The following is a 20,956-nucleotide window of genomic DNA, read 5'->3' as shown; positions in this document are numbered from 1 at the left end:
TTTGACTACAGAAGGGTCATTAAAGTATACTATATCAGCTAGTTTTGATGGGTAGAAATGTCAGAACAGTAGTAACATATTCTACTCATCTGCCCAGCAACTCGTTTCCTCAGAAGTCTCAAAGAGAGCAGGTTCATGAATAAAAATACATTCCAAAACTTTAGTTTCCTTTCCTGAGGGGCTAACACACCTGGCCTAAAGAAGACTAATAATTCTATCCATGTAGATTTGCATATATTCAAGTTTCTACAGCTAAGCACAATCCTGTTTGGAGCTTGAAGAAATCAAATAGTAAATATTTTCTGAATTGCTTTTATTGTTTTAAGTTTTTATTAAGAATTGGCACTTGAATTAGATTAGTTAGTAACATATGCTAATTTTTGCCCAGTCTGATCACACCAGCATTAATGAAACTGTAAGTCAAGGTAGATATTTTCAGGCTGTAGAACACGTTGTTTCAGTCTGTCTTCAGGTCATTTCTGCATAAGATGGCAGGTGCAAACACAGCAAACAGTCTACAATGGAAAAGAAGAATGGAAAAGGAGAATAGGAACTTGTTTTTCCTTAACAGGAAAAATCTCTTTTCTCATTTCTTCAGCATACATAAAAATAATTTATTTCTATTTTATAACATGTATTGCTTAATTATAAAAGCAATATCATCATCTAAGATTTAGAAGAATACAGAGGAAATATTTTTTAAAGGAAGAAATATAATCTATGGTCCCACCACGGGAATAACCAAGGTCTCTGAAGCCAGACAGAGCTGCGCTGAAATTCTGACTCTGTCTCTCATGCAGTAGATGTGTGACTTTAGTGAAATTACAGTCTTCTCTGTGTTTTATTTTCCTCACATGCAAAAATAAATTGCCACCAATTTTTATGTATGATTCTTAAAGAAGCAAAACAAGCCTGATTCTTCTATGTATTAAAACCCAGTTGTTGTTCATCTGTATGTCTTGGCAACATTATGTAATATAATAATTCTTAGCAGAAAATGGACTCCCTAGTGCAAACCCTTATGCAACACTCTTTACCCCCTCAAATGTCAGTGTGGTTGATGGGAGGAGGGCAATAAATGGGGAAGACTGGCAAAAGAAGATCCTAGAAACCTTAGGCTCCAAACATTTCAAGTTCTTCTGTTCTTCAGAAGAGGATGTCCTCTTTGAAGTACCTAGTGGAAAATCACCATGACTGGAGCTCAAGTTCCATCAAAGAGACTGTTCCTTTTAGCTGGGACAAAGCAGTTTATTATATGGCAGCTCTAACGTATTAAGGGACAGGTGCTCTATCCAAGGCTACAGAGGGAGCAAATCACTGTTAGGAATGTTAATGTCTAAACCTACTCGTCTAGTTTCCACTTCAAGAGACAGTCCCAACAACAGCAATTACTGCATCACCTCCGAAGAAATACACTCTTAAAATCTATTGCACTCACTACATTTGCATGTTTAATTCCTTCCAATACACAACTGGCATGGTTTTAAAGCGTTTGCCTGTGATTTTCAACTTCAAAATGATCTGAAAGTATTCACCCAGCCAATCAGTTTCTGACAGTGTGATTTTCCAGCTTGCCCAGAACAATCTCATTGTGCTCCTGTGAGTATTAAATGTGATAAGGCCCTGAAAGTGCTTAGCCAAGAGTCTAGAGTATAGTAAGAACTGAATACATAGTAAGAACTCAATCTGTATGAGGTATGAAGTGTCTGTACTTTAACACATTGTCTTATGCACATTCGTCTATTTACAAACAAAAATTCTAATGTATATGAAATTGGTTGGTATAATGAATATACAGGTTGGTTTTCTGGGGATTTGTTTTGGTGTTTTACTTTGTTTTTACATTAGGGAAACTGGCATAACCTTTTAAAACATCTTTTAAAGTATTTTTAAAGTCTACCTAATAATCCATAAATGGAAAGGTAACAGTTTTTTAACAGTGTCTTTATTATTTGAAGATTTGGGTAGTTTGTTTTTTTTTATATAAATAAAACTACAGTGAACATTTATTTTAAAAATAATCTTTATCTGCAAATTTATTGCTCTATCTCTAATTATTTTCTTTCAGTTTCCACTTTAGTATATTTAACTTGCAATATTTTCTAAAAACCACACAATGCTGAAGAAAAACAAAATGCAAGTGGATGTAACATATTATTTGGAAGACTATATAACTTGCTTTCTATTAACTCAATAAATTTGCAACTGAAAAATAACTATCTCAAAATTAATTTTATTTCATGGGATAAAAGACATACTCAATTTAATAAGATGTTTGTTCAAGCAAGATGATGACTTTATATGCCACTAATTTAAATTAGAATGAGCTGTATGCAACAAAACATTGCAACTGGTATTTTTGTCTGGCATCCTAGAGAATGAGATATTTGTCAATTTATTTGGATAAAGGGTCAGGTCAAGGCAGCATTTCTCTTAAGACTAAATATTTAGGTTTTTATGCATTTATGGTGTTATGCTAGCTGATAGCAGATTAAAAACTAAGCTTATAAAGTCCACAGTTGCAAGCCTGTATCAGCAAGCAGGCTCTAGAATCCATCCGTAACTGTGATTCTTCTTACCCATAGATCCTCCCGCTCATCGCCATCCAGATACAACAGAAATTTATGCTCCTATCTCCCATGTGACATCTCAGCCACAGCCCCAGTCTAAAAAAGGAAGGAAAAGACTAATTTGCAGGCATTGCTTAGAAGAAAATGTTTTAAAAGCTTGTCAGAATTTAAATTATGTATTCTTTGAATAATGCCAAAGTCCATAATGCAACTATAAAAGTAACCATTTATCCAGAATTTAAGTTATGTTATATGTAACCGAAAGAATACTAATTTAATTTAAATGTTTGTGAATACAGGATAAAGATGATAATGCTGATGTAGTTGTTTGTCAGTCTGTGCTAAAATACAGTTATAATAAGAAAATAACTAAATACAATCTCTGTGAAAAATGGTTCACTGTCTTCCAAGCTCTGTGAAGACAAAGGCACCTCTACTAATTTCAAAGAGGTTTTAGATTTGGTCATAAATTAGTATGAACAGAATTTTCTATTTCATTACATTATGTTTGGTAATGTGCTAAAATAAACCGGATTGAGAGATTTCATTATAAATCAGGACAGAACACCAAAAATAGAAATAGCTCACTCAAATATACATACATTAAAATATATCAATTTTCCACCAAATATGTATTGAGAACCTACTATGTGTGCCTAACAATATGCTTGACATTAAGGTTCCAGGGAGCTTAAATATATTGTTACAGTAAATTATTTCACTATTAATATCATAAATTTGAGCATTGTAGCTTGCAATGATACCTCTATCTAAGTGGATCAGTTTTCAATTAAAAGCTTTCAGATAACTTATTTTTATGTGTGTTTTTAAATTTTTTATTTGTTTTAATTGACAAATAACAATTGTACATATTCATGGAATACAAAGCGACGTCTTGATACATACAAGGTACAGTGATCAGAAGACTTAAATAAGCATTCTTCAGTAATTTACTAGGAAACTTAATTCAGATTATGGCCTTAATGACTGAAGTTATGTTTTAGAACGTCTAATCTCAGCACCTTTGTCCACCTGAGGAAGCTTCCAACTATTTCAAGTCTTTGACCATGATTATAGTCAAGGATAATTTCAAGGGGATAAATGTAAAATAAAACAAAAGGGGACTTTCAATTCCATTTTTAAAAATGAACTTATCAGAAGCAATCTGTAATTTGTGAAGGCAGCGGCTAAGTTTATTTAGAGAATACAAAGCAGATTAAGCAAAATTTTCCTTTTTGCAAAAATTGGGATTTTCCATTACCTGGCTTGTAGTCACACATCACCAGAGTGTGGTACAGTACACAGAATATAGCAAAGAAGAAAACAAAAATGTGGCCCTTACTCTGAAGAAGTTTTCAATCTATTGAGACAGATGAAGTTGTAGAAAGGGCACAAGCTTGGAAAAGCAGCCAAAGAAGGGTCATTCAACTTTAAAGAATGGATAACATTCACGGAGGCAAAAAGGAAAAGCTGAAAACAACCAGGTAAGAGAAATATCATGAGAAGTATTTTAGGATGATAATGAATAAGGCAAGTTCAGGAAGGCTGAGGGGACCAATCTGACTTGATAGGGGTGTGGGGGTGAGGACCAGGATGGGGCAGATTCGTCAAGAGATTCCTTCATTCCAGTAGGAAAAAGGGCAGAAGGGAGTAGATGAGAACTTACAGCATGTTTGAATATATATGTATGGGAGTGGATATACGGATGGGTAATCTGAACTTGATGCTCCTGCTCTACAGACTGTCATGTGAATGATATCCTCAATGGTATTTCAAAGCACAATATTCAAGCTCCTACTGTCATGCAATATTTTTCCCATAAAATTCGTTGAGCCACCTGAATGTTTATTAAATACTGACACGGACAAGCTTATAACCAAACTAAACAAGTCCAGTATCTTTTCTTCCAGACAGCCTGCCCCATACTACCATCCTGTAATATCCTGGAATCCTAGTATCTAAGAACAACAGTCTGTGCCTCTTACCTCTGGAGACAGAATTCAGATGTTTTACTTAAAGCTAGAAGGTGTCACAGTTCCTATCAGAAACCTGTTCATCCTACTGAGGGGCTGTCCACTGTCAGTACTACCAAAACTTGAAGCATCAGCTCACCACTGAAATCTGCACTTACCAATAATGTCGTCTTTTCATCACTCTGCCCCTCATCCCATAGGAAATCTCCAACATGCAATCAAGAGACCACCCCTCTGCCTCTATCCCAGAGCTATATGAAACAAGGGTGTCAAAGTTGCAATAGAAGCTACTCAAGTTTGAGTAGACCTCAAATAGCTTCTTCTCAGGCTTCAAGTCTGCCAGTTACTTCCCTGGGTTGGGACAGATTTTATTGACTGTCAATTTATAAACTTCAACCCACCTTACACCTCTGACCACCGGGTGAGGCACAGAGCAATCCCACTCCTCAACTGTCATTTTTAACTACATTGTAACTTCAGAAGATTTGTTGACTTCCCTGAAACCAGGAATTGCCCACAATCCCATGTCTACTCTGACAGTATCAACAATATTTAGTTTCAGAGATAAGAGGTTACAGATTTGATTTTTCCTCTCTACTTCTTCATAGCCACCAAAGGGACCTGAGCTCCTCGTGGAAGGTCGCCCACTCTTTTCCACGTGCCCTTCAGTACCACATCTCAACACTTTCATTTTTAAAAATTAAATTCCGCTGGGCGCAGTGGCTCATGCCTGTAATCCCAGCACTTTGGGAAGCTGAGGCAGGCGGATCACGAGTTCAGGAGATCGAGACCATCCTGGCTAACAGAGTGAAACCCCATCTCTACTAAAAATTTAAAAAAATTAGCTGAGCATGGTGGCGTGCATCTGTAGTCCCAGCTACTCGGGAGGCTGAGGCAGGAGAATCGCTTGAACCCAGGAGGCAGAGGTTGCTGTGGGCTGAGATCGCGCCACTGCACTCCAGCCTGGGTGAGAGTGCAAGACTCTATGTCAAAAAGAAAAAAAAAAATTAAATCAAATTCCACCTTCCCAGATACTTGTCATAGATTAGGAAGAGATCATTTCATTGGTACCTAGAAAGGAAGAGAAAAGAGAGACAGGCACAGAGACTATTGAAGTCTTAGATTATTATTACATTGGTTCTCTTCTATCATGTTAACTGTGTTTCAACAAGTAGGGTTTAGGGCTAAATGCAGCTAATTTAATAATTATAAAAATAATCTACAATTGATTGGAGAAATAACATGGTGAAAAAAACATTTATTGTAGCTTCATTAAAAACTGGCATTTATCTCTCAAATTTTTCCAAATGGTGTTTGAATAGAAATGATATATTTTTAAGTAATTTATTCCTCAAGTTCAATATGTAGATTTTTATGATGATAAAGCATTATAAAATGTTAAGTAGTTATTTGCTAATCTTCTCAGGGCTGTCACATGAATAATGGTATCCTCAATGGCATTTCAAAGCACAATATTCAAGCTCCGACTGTCATTCAATAATGTCACTTCTCAGGCTGTGACAAATTAAGAAATATGATGCAAATATGTTTTCCAAGATTAAAACAAAAGAAAGCAATTGAAAGAGTGAAGGAAAACTGTCATGTCTTCATGTCTTAAACAGAATCATAATACTGTCTGCTCAAAATCCAAAATAAAGATAAAAATGGAAATTTAGAATGGTACACTAAGATATTCAATATAAGTGGAGTGTAACACCTACAAGTCACCAAGACTTTACCAATTCTATGACATCTAAACATCTAAGCTTAATATCAAAATAACAAGTGACTTAATATTCAGAAAGGAACAGGAACATTTAGGCCACTTTAGTCCCTTCAGTACAAACTGAATACAGCTGTGGATAAAGAGTCTCAATTGTTTCCAGTTTCAGAGAACACATTAGGCCACTTAATATAACATCCTCCTGTATTGTTTGCTTTTTTGTTAGCCAAACAAGGCAGACTGATTGATTGAGTCACTCACAGGTATTCATTCCTTCAACAAATATTTATTAAAGGATTATCATGCCAGACAGCAGGCTAGAGGATTTTCCCACATCACTTAATTGAAATTCAACAAGTATTCTGTTATAATGAGGATTAACTGAGTTAATATTTGTACAGTGTTTAAAACCATGTGTGGTACATTGTAAGTGCTATATGAATGTTTGTTAAATAAATTATGTTGAAGAGTCGGTTGTAATATGATCTTTGTACAAGATTTTGATTGTTCTATTTCTTCTCTCTTAAAGGTTTCTTTTTTTTTTTGAGACAGAGTCTCGCTCTGTTGCCCAGACTAGAGTGCAGTGGCGCAATCTCGGCTCACTTCAAGCTCCGCCTCCCGGGTTCACACAATTCCCCTGCCTCAGCCTCCCCGAGTAGATGGGACCACAGGCGCCCGCGACCACGCTTGGCTTTTCCTTTTTTTGTATTTTTAGTAGAGATGGGGTTTCACCATGTTAGCCAGCAGGATGGTCTTGATCTCCTGACCTCGTGATCCACCCCTCTCAGCCCCCCAAAGTGCTGGAATTACAGATGCAATTCACTGCGCCCGGCCAAAGGTTTCTATAGGCATAAAAGAACAGCAGGGTCCTAAGATACCAGTCAGGAAGCTAGGCACAGGAAACAACTAAGTCAACATATGCCCATATAAAAACCAACTGATGGTAAATTTCTCTGGAAAAATTCTATAGGACTGACATAATAGGTTTTATATCACCTTTAAAACTTTTTTTATTTTTTTATTTTTTTGAGACAGACTCTAGTTCTGTCACCCAGGCTGGAATGCAGTGGTGCGATCTTGGCTCACTGCAACCTCCACCTCCTGAGTTCAAGCGATTCTCATGCCTCAGTTTCCCAAGCAGCTGGGATTACAGGCACGCACAACCATACCCAACTACTTTTTTGTATTTTAGTAGAGACTGGGTTTCACCATTTTGCCCAGGCTGGTCTTGAACTCCTGAGCTCAGACAATCCACCCACCTCGGCCTCCCAAAGTGCTAGAATTCCAGGCATGAGCCACCCTGCCTGGCCTAAAACATTTATTTAGCATGTACTTATGAAGTTGTATACACCAGGTTCTATTCTAACTGCTTTATGTGTAACTCATCTAATTCTCAGGCTAACTCTATGATACTACCATTACTCCACTTTATGGATGAGAAACTGAGGCACACAGAGGCTCAGTAACTTGCCAAAGTCATATAGATAATAAGTGGTAGGGCCTACATTCCTACCCAAGTAATCTGGCTCCAGAGCTCAAGTTCGTAAACACTAAGTGAAGATGTCGGCATAGGAAGGGGTCAGCATTTATAAGAACCCTCACAGTCTCTGTCTCCCTGAGTCAGCATTGTTCTGTGTGCATGAATTCACTTGTCATGTAACCCCATGATCACAGATTTTACTTTACGAAAAGAGATGGTCAAAGGACACTTTTGAAATATTCTTAAATATTTTGAAATATTTTTAAACCATACAAAAAGTCTAAAAGGAAAACTGAGGTGACAGATCATAGTTCAGGACTTAAATCAGTCTCAAACGTGACATGATCATAATTAATCACTTTTGTATCCACACGTATTTTGCAAGAAGACTTAGAATCCATCATGTATTAACAAAGAATGAAGTAAGCGTACCTAGACCCTCCTCAATTGAATACAGGACATTCCAACTCCTTGGCCCTGGCCCCTGCCCACTGCTCTAAATTAATTCACTATAAATAAGGACATCTAAGCAAACTACAGATCACAGGGAGTAGTAACTACCAACAAACATGAAACACTACTTTTCCATACAAGATAAATTGCAACATTTGTGGTGGAAAGTTGTATTTGAATTTGGAAATCTGGCTTTAGGAAATACAGCAGAAGAAGCCAACTTTTCTGAAATAGCCAACAATGCAGAAACACTTTAAATGGTATTGAATGCTCCCCAGTTTCCTGAAGACCAAATAGATATTTCAGCAATTTATCAAGAACAATTAATGCTAGAAAACTGCCAATAATTCCTCTGTCTCAGAAAGAACGACCCATCTCTGTATTCTCGCCTTCCAAGAGCATGGCAGAGTTTGTTTCTCAGTTCTTCCCACAGTTCAACTCTGATAAGTGAAATAAGGAAGGAGCTAAAAAGAGTGAAGAAATTTTTCTAAAATGTTTACAACCACAGATCCTGCCAACTGCTGCTTCCCCATTAGCTGAGTACGTTTTGGGCCACTGAAGCTCGGGTGTCAGCTCCTGGCTTGATGATGATTTGGTAAACAAAGAGACTTCAATATGTTTTATGCCCAAAATGCTCAAAACAGACACAGAGGCTCACAGGCCTGATGCCTGAGCCTCCCGCAAATGCTCAGCCAAACCACTCTATCAATCACGATTATTTGGTGCCCCCCTCTGGCCTTACTGCAGCAACTTCATTTAGCTTTCCTAAGAAACTGAAAAGAATTCTGAACGAAAGTCCAGGGTGCAATCACAAAAATCTGCCTGCAAGAGAAACCAAGTTTTGTCTGCACTTAAAATAATTATTCCAATTCTCAAAGGCAGAGGAAAATTTGGCAGGGCTGACTGCATGCTTTGAAACTCATAACGTTCTTAAGGTGATATAATTTTGCTTTATGTATTTTTAAACATCCCCCAAGGAGATAGAGAGCTCTATCAGTTCTTCACAGTTAAGATAACTAGGCTACCTGGGCTCTGCTCAGAAGAATAAGTCAATTTACTCTGGAGAAATAATTCTGTGAAACTCAGACAGAATTAGAACAGCATGCAGTTGAAAACTGTATCAAAAACTCAGGCTAAACAATATTACGTATTAAGGTCATATAATACTTATACAAGTTATTCACTAGCTCTTAGCCAAGTCCCCTGGGTAAGCAAACTACAGAGACAAGAGTTTGTGTCCAGTTCCAGAGAGCTTCCAGGTTCCCAAAATGAGTTTTGTCTCCAAATCCAAGGCCTCCTTCACTGTGTACTTCCCCCCGCCCAACCCCCCACCCCACCAGGACTGAGGTGACCATGCTCCTTCTGTTGGGTCAACATTGTCTGATCTGTTTTGGGGACAGCACATACAAGACTTTCCAGCCATGTTATGAAAGGACTAGGCGAGGGGACGGGACACCTCACACCCACATTACTGAGAGCGAGTGGAGTAGTACAAGTGCCAGAGATAGGCCCTATGGGGTTTCCAGAGCAGCTCTGCGGGTGCCAGATCCCAACAGGGCAAGATGACAAGGGGAAGTCCAGCTGTGAAGGCAAGAGGGAGAGGAACCAAGGAGGTTCCCGTGGGTCAGAGGAAAGTGACTGTGGAGGAAGTCTTTGTCCAGGGCTTTGGGTGTTGGCGTCAGCTCCTCATGCAGCAGGTATAAGACAGATGAAAGGCACATAGGAACGAATACAGGGCATCCCTAACTCCTCCTTTCTTGCCCCTTTCTTCAGAGTTTGGAAACTCAGAGATCTCCAGGATTGGAACATGCAGCTGATTCTTATTTGTAAGTGGTGAAAAACAAAACTGAAAAAGTCGGTGAGGAAAAAAGATCAATTAAAATTCAGCTTTGGGATAAGGATGAATTTAGCACCTTTTCTGGAAATCTCTGAAGCAATTACATTTGTACCCAGTAAATATTCTCATTCGGAAAACAATGGCTCAAGAAAGAGAGTAATAAAAATAACCACAATGAGGGCTCTCATTAATACTGGATCTTATGGAAATCAATTGTTCAGTCCCTCCACAAAAGACCAGATGGGCAGGAGGCTAAATATACACCATGCACTAAACATTATGAGTATCACAGTTTACAAGTCAAAGGGGGCTCTATTGAAGATAGTTCTATTTTCCCTCTATATTATCTGTTAGACAATACCTGATAACAGTATCCAAGTAAATGACAACTTGATAAATAGTAATTTCCAATGGTGAACAGAGGTGACATTTCCTCGCTACAAAAATATTTTCTTTGGCAGATGAGATTAACTGAATAAGAAATCCACTGACACTGAAATCACACAGCCAAATTCCCTATCACAGCACTTATCACATTTTGTTAGTGTTGTTTGTTAAATATCTTTACTTACTTTCCTATACGCTATAATATTTGTTTTTTTCTCCCCAGTGTTTTCAAGGGGCTTGACATACAACAGGCACTCAAACAATGTTTTTTTGATTTCAATTGAATCCCTTTTAAGGCCATTTGCTCACTGATTTAATAAGGGAATAGTAGCCTGAAAGCACATGTTCTGATCTTTCATAGGTAGGTATGTTAAAATGAATGAGAGTCTGATCTGAAAAATACTGAGGAATTTTATATCAAATGTTTTAGCGCTGTTTCATAAGAAGATAGAAATTCTGGCTCAAGTGGGTGGTTATCAGTTTCTAATCAGTGATCCTATTCTAGCACCCTCAAAGAGGAACAAAATAAATTACTTTCTATTTGTGAAATGAAAAGGTAAAAATGTAAAGCAATTTAAACTGAGAATACCTATATAAAGGAAAAAAAATTGTGAGTCTCAATCTTAGGTTTTAAAATGGATTTCAAAACAGCTTTCCAATACTTCTAAGATTCCTATGAAAAAGATGAGATCAGAATAGGAAGTAACAATTTCCTCCAAAGTATACACATGAAAGTTGGCACAGAAACACCATTTATTTGGGCAATGACTGAAACAGTTGGCCCATTTAATCAGACAAGTGGTTTGAGTTCATCTGGTTTTCACCTGCACAGTCTAGTCCAGCACAGCAGGACAGACAAGCCCCCAGCAGGGAGGTTGAAAGAATGCTTTATCCTGTCTGATTCAGTGATCCTCTTCTGACATTATGTCCATACTGAAGGGGATAATAATGCATCAGATGATTTCAGGTAACTTACCTCTTCCCCTCCTTCTTACCTAGGAAGTAACATAACTCACCTGTCTCATGTGCAGAGGAGAAGCAGAGCCTTGAATCACAAGTAGTTCTGGGAGCAGCCCTAGCGATGCTTCTTGGATCTGGCTTGTCCCATTCAATAAGCACATCTTTCCAAAAGACCAACAGCCCCTCAATGCAGAGACCAGAAATTCCAATAGCATTCTCCTATCTAAGACATATGCCTATGGGAGCACAGATATTCTTAGGAATAATAACAACTGTAAAATCATGTTTGATTTGATTCTATTTTTTGGCTTCCTGCATACATATTTGGTAGGATGCTTGTACCAAATCAACCATTTGTACCATCTGTAGAAGAAAACGACATATGCAAGACTGGTGACTTCCTTATCCCACTGCCCTCTCTATGTTAAAATTAATAAGAAGAAACATTAAGTCATTAAAATTCTTCACGCAAGCACAGCCTCTCCCTGCTCTCCACTTCACACACTTTATCATCTGTGAATGACTGTGGACTTACAAGTTTCCAATCTAACTTCCTCAGGAGATCCAATGAGTCTGTCTATATATGACATGGAAGCTTGCCCCTCTCTTTAGACATTTTATGCAGTTCTGAGGATGCAACAAATCTCATTTGGGAGCTGCACACCATCACCCACATATTAAATTGTCACCCTGAGTAATAAAATTCACAAACTCCATTTCATTTTTTTCATCACCATGTTGCCTGATAATATAAAAAGGTGTCATATAGCTTTGATTTGTAGCTTGTGTGTTTGTGAAATAGCCTCTCCACAAACAACCTGATGAAGTCAAGGAAGCTGAATGACTGTTTTTTTTTTTTTTAATGCCCAAGTCTATTTCCCCGTAAATATTCATGTGCATAAACATAAAATGTTAAATGGTGTGAAATCTTGGTAATTGCACTAGTAGGAAAAAGTCATAGCATGATTGTTCTGAGTAAGGTAGAAATTTCTAGACTCACTGCCTGTATCAAAAGCAGTGACCCCAAATTACATAGGCACGTATGGCATTTCCAGACCTTTGAATTACTGACTAAGATATCAAAAAATACCACATTGGTCATATGTAATTGAAAAATGGCTATCTGCTCTTTCACAGCTTTCCTTAATTTAGGTGTCTTTTGTGATATGCAAAACATATTTATACCTGATCCATTTTAACAGCCTGTTTTCTAATGAATATATTTGTAGTTCGTTTTGACAGACACTTGGCTAACAGTCATTCTTCTGCCACTCTTATGTGGGGAGAAGAGAATACCAATCAATCATAGATGCCATTTAGATTTCTGGTGATCTTGCTTCCAGAAAAATAATAGAGATTTTGGTAGTCATTTGTGTTGAGATCACTGGCTATTCTCATCATTATTCATCAACTTGATTCTCTGTGGAGTGATTTTTAAAAGTCAGAAGTGTCAGACTCTTTCAAGGATAGGATGAAATACCTAGGCTTCTCCCCTAAATAAAATAATCATAAACACTATTTTTAGTCTATAATGTAAAGGGTTCAAAGACTTACAAAGTTGATCAACCATGGATGATTTCAGGTTAACAATCTCTGCTCTAGGATTATGATTATACTTGTCTTTAAAACATCATTATGGTGGCAGTGTGAAGAACAGGCTGAGGTAGGGGAAGACAGGCTGCAGGGAAGGTATTTGCTATTTTCATTACAGCCAGTGAGTGGTGAGGGTGATTTGACCAGAGTGCAGGAAATAGAAAGTAAAAAAAAAAAAAAAAATAAAGACAGAGAACAAAATCAACAAAACCTGGAGATTGAAAGGGGTTTTATAGCTATATAGAAACGAAGGAAAAAGACCTCACTCCTTAGTCATGTCTGACATTTTTAAAAAAAGATCATGAAGTGGAAAAATCAGCCCTCCAAAATTTTAAGGCTTTTATTGGTATATCTTTATTTTGCATGAAAATAACCCTTTGATAACTAGTAAATAAGTAAGTAAATTGATAACTAGTAAATAAAGACTATCTGCACAGAATATGCTTTTAGTGATTAGATATATTTGCAAGTTGATTTTTTCTAGAATTTCTAAAGAAGGTTAGTTTCACGTTCATCTATAGGCCATGTTCTACAATACACTCATTGCACTTACGGTGACTAGAAAGGACAAATTTAAAGTGTAATCGCTTTAGAAGGAATAAGTAGTAGAGTACGTTCTTCACATAACCAGTGAATGTTGCAAAGGAAAATTAGCAAACAAAAGCATCATAAATTTATTTCAAACAACAGTAGATTGAATATGTACATCTATTTCTTCTCTGTCCTGAAATAACAATATTTCCCCAAATAACAATATGAGAATTAAAATATAAAACGTACAAGTTCCAAGGGCAAGAAAATAATATTACTACTGAAATTGAAAGACTTCAATAATTTTTTAAAAGATAGGAAACAGATATAGGATTAGTAACAGACTTAATATAGGAAAGAAGTATGAACAGTGTTCTACAAAGAGGATGCCTTGAAAGACTCTGCTTTTGAACTATCAAAATAGTTCAAATAGGAGTAATATGTACATGATTAAAAGCAGAGGCATTAATTAAAATTCTTTGTGAAAATATTAGATCAGGCTGCGCACCATGGCCCACACCTGATGCCAGCACTTTGGGAGGCAAAGGCTGGCGGATCACTTGAAGCCAGGAGTTTGAGACAAGACTGGCCAACATGGCAAAATCCCGTCTCTACAAAAAATACAAAAATTAATCAAAGGTGGTGGAGTCCGCCTGTAATCCCAGCTACTTGGGAAGCTGAGGCATGAGAATTGCTTGAGCCTGGGAGGCAGAGGATGCAGTGAGCCAAGATCACACTACTGCTCTCCAGCCTGGGTGACAGAGCGAGAATGTCAAAAAAAAGAAAGAAAGAAAGAAAAAATATATATATATGTATATGCGCCGCTCTCAACTATCCTTGGCAGTTTGGTGGTTATCCCTCTTACATCTCACCCCCACCATTACTGCTTCCTTAAAAGACAGAATCTGAAGGCTTCGGATTTAGGGTACCAGGCCTAAGTAGAAGGCAGGAAGGTGGGAACATGGAGCTGACAATAGGACTGAATAAACAAAGTTTCACAGTGAATAGTAGATCCAGCCTCAGCCTCCTTCCTCCTCCCTGCTTATAGAATGCTAGAGCCGGGCTTAAAGCCCCACTCCAAGATAGTATATGAGAGGATGCCTCCCTAGAATAAATCAAATAGTCCCAAAGAAAAGACACCCCAAATCTGAAGAGTCCTAATGAAAGAGCTTAGTTGCCCTGGACTACCCTGTAAATTATCAGCAAATAAGTTCCCTTGGCCTGCAGCTTCCAATCAACTTTCTACTGTCTCAATCTTAAAACATGACTGCCACAAGTGTTTTAGAGAAATCTCCAGCAGAAAAAAATTTAGAAATAGGGGAAAACAGAAAAAATAGGAATACAAAGGAAGACGAGGCAACGCAGGTTATAAGAAGCATTTTTTTAAATCTGCCATTACTATTCTCTGAGAAACGAGTTTACGTCAGTAACAAAGAACAGAATACTATTTAAAAGATGTAATGAGAGACAAGAAGCTCTTAAACATTAAAAACAGGACAGCTAAAATTTAAAACACATCAATAAAAGGAAAAGGGAAATATTCAGTTTTGTTTCAAATATGCCTTTTTTGGTTGGGTTTTGCACCTAAGAAACTAAATATCGCCCCTCTATTTATCCCTAAAAGACATTTTTTTGTATTACAGGAAGAGATTCCGAGGTCATTAGATTATATATTCGTAATTTGGGGCTTTTTAAAATGAAATTCTTAAGAGTATATGCTTCCCTTGTAACCAAGCTCAGGCTCAGCTACTCACCACTTGCAAAAGCAATAACAAGAACGAAGTGCAGTGAAAAGGAAAGTGACTTTATTTTCCAAAGCTAGCAGTGGGGATGCAGCTGGCTTACGCCTCTAGGAACCATTTCAAACTTTAGGCTGGGAAGAGAGGCTTACAAAAGGGAACTTGGAATGGGAGGCATGAGGGAGGGACGCTGAGGCCAAGGTCTGCATGTTTTGTGCTATCTGAAGCCTTGGGCCATCTGGAGCACAGGCTGGTGTCATCTCAGCACTGGCCGGGTTGTTGACTAACTGCCTTGAGGTAATCTCTGGAATTTGGCAGCTGGGTCTCTATGCTTTGTCTGTTTTAAGATTAGCCCCCTGGAACTTCTAAGTAAGCACATAATTAGATACAAGCATACAGTTAGATAAATGTGCACAGAGGTGAGGGAGTGTATGGCAGGAAAGGGAGGGACATGGTGTTTCAAAGAAAGTACATTCCAAGGTCATATTTTAAGACTAAGGAGAAGAAAAAAAAGGGTTTTGCAGTAAGCTTCAAGGTTATATCTTGAGACTAGGGGGAAAAAGCTTTAAAATAGATTTTCAGGCTAGACTGTTCAGCTTTACTGCCTGGATTGTAAATTTTTGTAGGACAGAAGTCAAAACTCCTCAGTTTACACATAGGTTTCACAGAACCTGGCACATTTTTGGTCCTCACTAAGTGTTGTAAGAAATCCTTTTTGGAAATTTTCTTAATTATTCCAAATATGTCTAAATCTTTTAGGATGGAAGAAGCAGGAAGATACTCAAATGAGTTTAAACATATTACGGGGGATCTACTAAGAGAACAAGAAAAATAATCACTATTTTTGAATAAATAATGGTAGTAAAATAGAAGAGGAAAAATAAAAGATTGTACTTCAAAGTGAAAGCAATAAAAATGTGAAAATACTAAGTTAATCAGCAAAGAGTGATGTTATTTAATGAACACACCATTAAGATGGATGCCCTGAGTTTTTCTAATATCATACAACAAATATTTATCAATGGCTGATAAGGTGCTAATTACTGTGCTAGATGTGTTTGAAATGTAGAGATGAAAACAATAGAGCATCTCTCTTTAAAAAGCACAAAGTATAGCAAGACCAGATTAAAGCAGAATATGATAATCCCTTCTCTTAGAGGACATACAAGTACTGTATACACATTTCAGGCTAGAGAAAAAATTGGTTGGGATAAGATTTTAGAAAAACTCAACTTAAGCAGAACCTTGAAGACAAGTCAAGAAGACCAGAACAAAAAAGATATTTTGAGCTGGGATGATAAACCATTGCAGTGTGCCCAGGGAATGAGGCTTTGTCTGTGATGGCGAGAATTTCAGGGCTAAAACCAGGAAAGTTCTAGGCCCTCAGGAGCATTGTGCACCATATACAAGAGTTCGGAGTATAATCCTAAATCAATGCAGAAACATTGATGGGTTTTTCCTCAAGGGAGGGAAACATTCTGATTTGTCTTGGAAAGATCATTCTGACTGCCCTGTGGAAGGTAAATGGGGAAGCTAAGACAGGAGGAAAGTGAACTGGTCAGGGAGCATCTATACTAATTCATGGACAAGAAGACAGAAAAATATGGAAGCTTTAATGAGGATATTGGGGGAGAGATAAATTCAACAGGTATTTAGGCAGTTGAAACAATAGTATTTAAACACTTATATATGAAGGTTCTATAATTACTCTCATGTTTCTGGTTTAATAGCTTAGCAGATGGAGGTTTCATTTCTCAAGAATGGAAATATAAAAGAACAGACTTTGAGTGGAGATGTTTAGGGAGGGGAGATCATGAATTCTGTTGGATGGGTTGAATATAGAAGCCCCATAGAGCATCCTAATTGAAGTAGCAGGAGGTGCATATTTTTAAGGTACTTCTTGTACCCATGACTCAGCTTCATGATGGAGACAAAGATTTGTAAATCATCAGCATTCAGGTAGTGGAATGAAAATAAAATAATACTAACCAATATTTAAATGGTAAGGAGAAGAAAAGGAGCCCAAGGATATGGAGTAGAAGATTCCAGTGAAGAAACAGAACCTCCAAGCTAGACTGCTGTCAAGGAACAATGGTAGGAAAGAGTTTCAAGAAGGAAATGATTGGTTAGTGTATCAGTCAGGGCTCTCTAAAGAAACAGAGCAAATAGGAGATAGATGATTAGATAGACAGATGACAGACATATATACAGATACACAATTGTATATACAGATAGCCATCTATATCTATCTGTATAAAGAGATTTATTACAGGAATTGGCTCACATAATTATGGCGGCTGAGAAGTCCCATAATCTTCCATCTGCAAGCTAGAAACCTAGGAAACCCCAGTGCATAGTTCCAGTCCACGTTTAAAGGCCTAAGAACCAGGAGTGCAGATGGTGTAAATCCCAGTCTGAAAGCAGGACGAGATTAATTTCCCAGCTCAAGCAGGCAGAGCGAATTCTCCCTTTCTCCACCTTTTTGTTCTGTCCAGGCCCTCAACAGATGGTAAGATGCACAGCCACACTGGGAAGGGCACTATGCTTCACTCAGTCTCCCAATTCAAACACTAATCTCATCCAGAAACAACCTCACTCTGTTGTTTCACACCGGAAATAATGTTTACCCAAATATACGAGGACCCTGGGATCCAATAAAGTTGACATAAACAATTATGTGTCAGTTTCTAAAGCTTCCAGGAGATCAAAATAGTAAGTCCGAAATGTACCCAAAGATCTTGTTGCTCTGGAGTAAATTAGAGACCTTTTCCAGTGCAAGTTTGGTGTCAAGGTGGTGACTAAAACTTAATGATCATAAGAAAGAATGTCAGAAAACAACGAAAGAAATTATAGGCTAATCTTTCAAGAAGCTTGGCTAAGACAATATAACATTTGGCTCCTGCCTCAGAAAAACGAAACTGTTAGAAATTAGGAGTCATCTCGATTCTGCCAACAAACTCAGCATTTTTAGGCATCCCCCAACCCTCTCTACAATATCTCTGGCTGTACAATTCTGCAATCAATAAAATGTGTTCAGTGAAAGACCCAAACAAAAGAACTATCATTTTTGCATCATATTAACATATATTATAAATCAAAGTTATAGTTAGTTCAACTTTGCTAAGAAAAACTAGCATTGCCTATGGTATAACCAAGGTGGTAAGAACTGGTTGCTACCATTCAACATAGTCCATGAGCAGCTCTACAGGCAAAAATGAATTTTTCAGGTGATTTATTCAGCTTAAGTTTCTTAAAAATTGTACAGTACAACACATTCTTTGGAGTCTAGTCCGAAAACAAATAGGAATCTGTAAAAATTGAAGCAACTGCCCTTGATTTCTGGAGATGGAATCTCTGATGTCAAATGGGATTTCTTTTCCCAAACTGAGTCACCAGAATTATAATAATGTTTTGGTAAATTGTCCCCAAATCTGCCCTTACTATCAGATTATAGAAGTCTGAAAAGGGCTAGGGTATGTTACAATAACAAACAATTCCATAGTTTTGATGACTTAAAGAAGAAAGATTTCTTTCTTACTCATGTCCATAACAAGTTAACAGGGGGCTCTGTTCCTTTTAGTTATTCAGAGACTCAGGCTCATAAAGCAGTCACCATTCAAACATCACAGAGTTAAAGGGTGCTCCAGAGAGACTTGCAATTAACCAGAGACTAACCAAAGTCACCTTTGCTCATGAATATTTACTTAAAACTAGTCACATGGTTCCCACACAGATACAATAGAACCATGAAATCATGGAATTCAATCCTACCATGGGCTCAAAAAGTGAAGAGATGGATATATTGTGAGAATTTTGATAATGACGACCATGTGAGAGCATTCTGGCTACACCTGTGTCTTCCCAAAGGTATGTAAATACACACAAACATACACATGTACACACATATGTGTAGCAATAAGAAATGTCACCTGGGTGGTGTCTACCTTTGAATATTGTTTCTTGTGTCGGCACATTCGCATCATTTTTTTATTTATCTACTCACATGGCCTAACCAAACCAGAACCCCTCAAGAAATCCAAGATAGAGTTTTAAATATTACTTTAAATGGGGCTATCTGTACACACAAAAAGAACAATCACACCAAGAAGACAGTATACTTTTTAAATTATGTAAACAAAATTATTTTCTATGAGAATAATTGGGTATTATGCTGTTAAAGAGAAGCAGTTCACACATTTCACTGGCAAATGAGTACTTGTTTTTATAAAGGGATAATCAAGGTTTAATTTTTGCTTGGAAAAACAGAAAGAGAAATATTTGCACAGACTGCTACTGCCACAAGTCTTCTCCCTGAATGGTTTCCTCTAGCTATATTTTTAATTGATTGGCTCCTTTCCAGACATCTTTAGATTACGTAGTGAAGTACTAGAAAAAATGTAATGTTTTCACCTTGAACTTCTAGTAAAGATGCCTTTAATTTTTTTCCTAAGCCTGTTGCTTCCCAAAGCCAGACAAGTTTTCTTTTGTGGCAGTCAGACATTTCCTCAGTAAATTCAGAATTCTTAGCAGCCTACAAATTAATTATACGATGAAATTATTAATGACACATTTGAAAATTTTACTTGTATGCTTGTACCAACATTTGTTTCTATACGACATTTTTTTTTTCTAATTAACACCTTCCAGTCTCTCTGGTTAACTCATTGTTGCTCTTTTATCCCATTCACAACTATTTTGAGAAGGCTAAGTCCTATTGATAATTCCATGGTGACATTCATTAGTTTTCTCCTGACTAATTTATTTAGAGCCAATGAGTCTGAAGTAACCCTTTTCCTAATGCAAGAACCTGTCTTTTAGAGCAAAGCTTCCATTCTGTATTTTCTTTCTAAACCAGGGCACGTCTCTGAGCATCTCAAGGGAACAAGTTTCTAGAATTAGTTTTGCCTCTTCTTTTGAACTTTAAACTGAATCAGCTTTCCCGGAGCTGCCCTTTTGGTGCTAGATTCTTGTGCCACTTGGATTCTTGTGGATTCATGCATAGTCTAAATTTGTATAAATTCCTTGTCTCAATCTGATCCTGCTGCTATAACAAAATATCTTAGACTGAGTAATTGATAAATAATAGAAAGTGAATTCTCACAGTTCTGATGAACGTGAAGTGGAAGATCAAGGTGCTCAGCAGGTTCAGCATCTGGTGAGGGCCCAGTCTCTGCTTCCAAGATAGAACCTTGAACGCTGCATCCTTCTGAGGGGACAAATGACACAGAGAGAGTGGAATAGAGTGGAATTATCTGAGAGAGAGTAGAATAGAGTATGACTAGTGTGAGCGTGACTGTGTAGCACCATGTGTGAGTGTGACTGAGTGTGAGTAGGTGTCAGTATGACTGTGTGAGGCTAGGTGTATTGGAACGGTGTGGGATCTTATGTGAGTGTGACTAGGTGTGAGTGTGAGTGGGTGGGACCATGTGTGAGTGTGACTGAGTGTGACTAGGTATGCGTAGGACTGTGTGAGGCTAGGTGTATTGGAACGGTGCGGGACCATGTGTGAGCACGACTGAGTGTGACTAAGTATGAGTAGGACTGTGTGAGGCTAGGTGTACTGGAACTGTGTGGGACCACGTGTGAGTGTGACTAGGTGTGAGTGGGTGGGGCTGGCCATGAGTGAAATAAGTGTGAATAAGTGTGGGTAGGACTGGCTGTGCCTGAAGTTTGTGTGACTGGGTGTGACACATACCCAGTGTGTATATGA

The 20,956-nt window shown here is 37.7% G+C and overlaps 1 long non-coding RNA gene across 3 annotated transcripts; it reads right to left on the bottom strand.

The window, feature by feature from the left end:
* Positions 1–296: 296 nt before the first annotated feature.
* LOC111541803 lies at positions 297–20,458 on the bottom strand. Of its 3 annotated transcripts, XR_003309934.1 has the most exons (3): positions 20,348–20,456; positions 2,580–2,666; positions 297–515 (listed from the first exon to the last, which is right to left on the bottom strand). It is a non-coding gene; the product is annotated as an uncharacterized LOC111541803 (long non-coding RNA). The 3 variants fall into 3 exon arrangements; XR_003309932.1 differs by lacking the exon at positions 2,580–2,666 and having other exon boundaries at positions 20,348–20,457; XR_003309933.1 differs by lacking the exon at positions 297–515 and having other exon boundaries at positions 2,010–2,666; positions 20,348–20,458.
* Positions 20,459–20,956: the final 498 nt, after the last annotated feature.

Source organism: Piliocolobus tephrosceles, chromosome 2 (genome assembly GCF_002776525.5).
Source record: "Piliocolobus tephrosceles isolate RC106 chromosome 2, ASM277652v3, whole genome shotgun sequence".
NCBI classification, from domain to species: Eukaryota; Metazoa; Chordata; class Mammalia; order Primates; family Cercopithecidae; genus Piliocolobus; species Piliocolobus tephrosceles.
The sequence above is the reverse complement of the archived record's forward strand: the minus strand, read 5'-3'. Positions and strand labels throughout refer to the sequence as shown.